Genomic DNA, 2,482 nt, shown 5'->3' on the forward strand with positions numbered 1-2,482 from the left:
TCTCTCTCTCTCTCTCTCTCTCTCTCTCTCTCTCTCTCTCTCTCTCTCTCTCTCTTGTGTCTGTCTGTCTGTCTGTCTGTCTGTCTGCCTATCTGCCTGCCTGCCTGCCTGTCTGGTCTGCTCTATTCTCTATGGTTTGCTTTCTCATGGTCTCCACTATTCTCTTATTCTCTCCCACTCTTCCACTTCTCTAGAGCTGACCATGTCTAGTCTGTCTGCCTTCTCTTTTTCTCTACTCTGAACTCCTCCAGTTGCCTCTGGATTATTCCCTCTCTCTTAGCCACCATAAAACAAACAAACAACAAACGACAACAACTATGGGGCAGCCATGCCCGCAGTCTCTTTACTACAACACCCCCACCCCACACTTAGACCCTTCGAGTGCGGAGGACCACTGCATCCTCCTCCACACGCGGGGCTAAAGCCACAGGATCAGAAGCCTCTGCAGGGCACTTGCCACCATGCTCTGCAAGCAGAAACCTAGGATTCCCAGTCTCCATCAGCAATCGTGCATGTGCAGGGGGGGGCCAGGACAGAGAAGGGAAGAGCTAAGGGACAAAGACCTGCTACCAGAGGCAAAATCAACAAAGCAAAGGTCAAGGAGATGCTAGCACCAGTGAGCAGGGTCATCCTAGGGCCACAGAGACAACAGTGTGTCTCAGGACAGGGGAGGCCCAGCAGGAGGGACAGGCAGGGACACAGTAAAGCACTCACAGTGCCTGACGGATGGTACATTGGAGAGGATGTAAATAAAGAGCTACTTTGGGAAAGTAACCTACTGTGATTAATTCGCATTTTTATCCATTTATGCCAGGCAGGACTCTTTTTGTTTCTCCATGAATATGCATGAGTTTCCCTAATAAAATTCCTTCGTCTCCTTTGTTTAAGGAGACTGTGCTTTGGGGGCCTTCCCAGTGCTGTTTTTACTTGCACAAACAGCAAGCCTTTCCTCATTCTTTTGCTGCCTTGTGTGCATATTGGCTTTGCGCTCACCCAAGGGTGAACCCGCTGTGCTCTGCTACAGGTTGGAATACTAATGCTACTTTATATGCACTACAAATTAAATGGTCCTCACTATAATACTATGAATAAAGTCGTTACCTGCTAAGGTTATCTACATGAAAATTAAAAAAAAAAAAAAAAAAACCTAGTGAGGATGGTGTACCAAAAGCCAGACCAGTTCAATTGCAATGGACAGTTGCCAGTAAGACTGATGGACAAAGAGGTCTACTATATGACACACTGAAGCCTCCAACGCCATCAGGATGGATGAAGAGATGATGGAGAAGCAGGAGAGAAAAAGCAGAGAGTTTTCTGTTCCTGGTGTGGTTTGTGTTCTGTTTTAGTTTATTGGGTTGTTTTGGTAGTGGTGTTGTTCTTGCTTTTGTTTGCTTGGCTGCTTGCTTACTTTGTTGTGTTTTCTTTCATGGGGGGGGGATTGCAACAGGATGGGGTATGGGGGGACCAGGAGGTGAATAGAATTGGGGTACATGATGCGAAACACCCAAAGATTCAATAAAGAAGTTTTAAAAAAAGGAAAAGAAAAAATTTTAAAAGCTATTTGCATACTGTTTTTAAGAGAAATTGGAAGCAATTATTTTAATTTTTAATTTTTTATGCACATGCCTGTTCTGTCTTCACTGTGTCTTACACCATGAGCACTCCTGGGGCCATCAGAGGCCTGAAGAGGGGGCTGGATCCCTGGGGAGTGGAGTCATAGATGACTGTGAGCCACCAATGTGGGTGCCAGTATTCTTAACTGCTGATCTATTTCTCCAGCCCAAGAAACAATATCTCAAAAGACCAAAAACAAAGGATTGGAGCAAGATACAGGTGAGAGAGACTGGTATGGAAGACGGGTGCCTTACTCGGCATGAAGGAAACGTATTGCATGAAGGGCAAACCTTCAGTGCCTAGCACAACTCTTAAGCAAACCATAAAAAGCTGTGATGAAGTATGTGTGAGGTCAAGCTGCAAAACGACCTGCTCTATTAAGACATGGTTAATTGGAGAAGCAAGATGGGGTCCAGGGGAGATCTAACTATACCATGGTGCGCCTGTATATGCAGACACTTACAGAGCTCAGTTCGCGTGCACATGAGGAAGTCTGAATATGCTTCCGCCTTTGTCTCGGCTCTTTCTGTTTGTTTTACTTTGAAGAAATGAAACATTGCAGATAAATGGTTTCTCACCATGGCTCACAGTCCCTGCACTAAGCCAAAGAACCGGTGACACAGAAGATGTCCCAGGGATGGGGGTCTTGGTATTGGCTGGAAAGTAGAACCAAATAGAGACTTAAAAAATCCCTGCATAGGGCTGGAGAGATGGCTCAGTGGTCAAGAGCATTGCTTGCTCTTCCAAAGGTCCTGAGTTCAATTCCCAGCCACCATATGGTGGCTCACAACCATCTGTACTGAGGTCTGGTGGCCTCTTCTGGCCTTCAGGCATACATATAGACAGAATATTGTATACATTTTATATA

At 45.6% G+C, this 2,482-nt stretch overlaps 1 protein-coding gene across 2 annotated transcripts in view; it reads right to left on the bottom strand.

Moving 5' to 3' along the window:
• Oca2 (OCA2 melanosomal transmembrane protein) overlaps nucleotides 1–2,482 on the bottom strand; it is a 206,787-nt gene that overhangs the window by 82,460 nt on the left and 121,845 nt on the right. The gene's annotated exons all lie outside the window — the stretch shown is intronic.

The sequence above is a fragment of the Alexandromys fortis genome, unplaced genomic scaffold (genome assembly GCF_014885135.2).
Source record: "Alexandromys fortis isolate MF-2015 unplaced genomic scaffold, M_Fortis_MF-2015_v1.1 scaffold_39, whole genome shotgun sequence".
Classification (NCBI taxonomy): domain Eukaryota; kingdom Metazoa; phylum Chordata; class Mammalia; order Rodentia; family Cricetidae; genus Alexandromys; species Alexandromys fortis.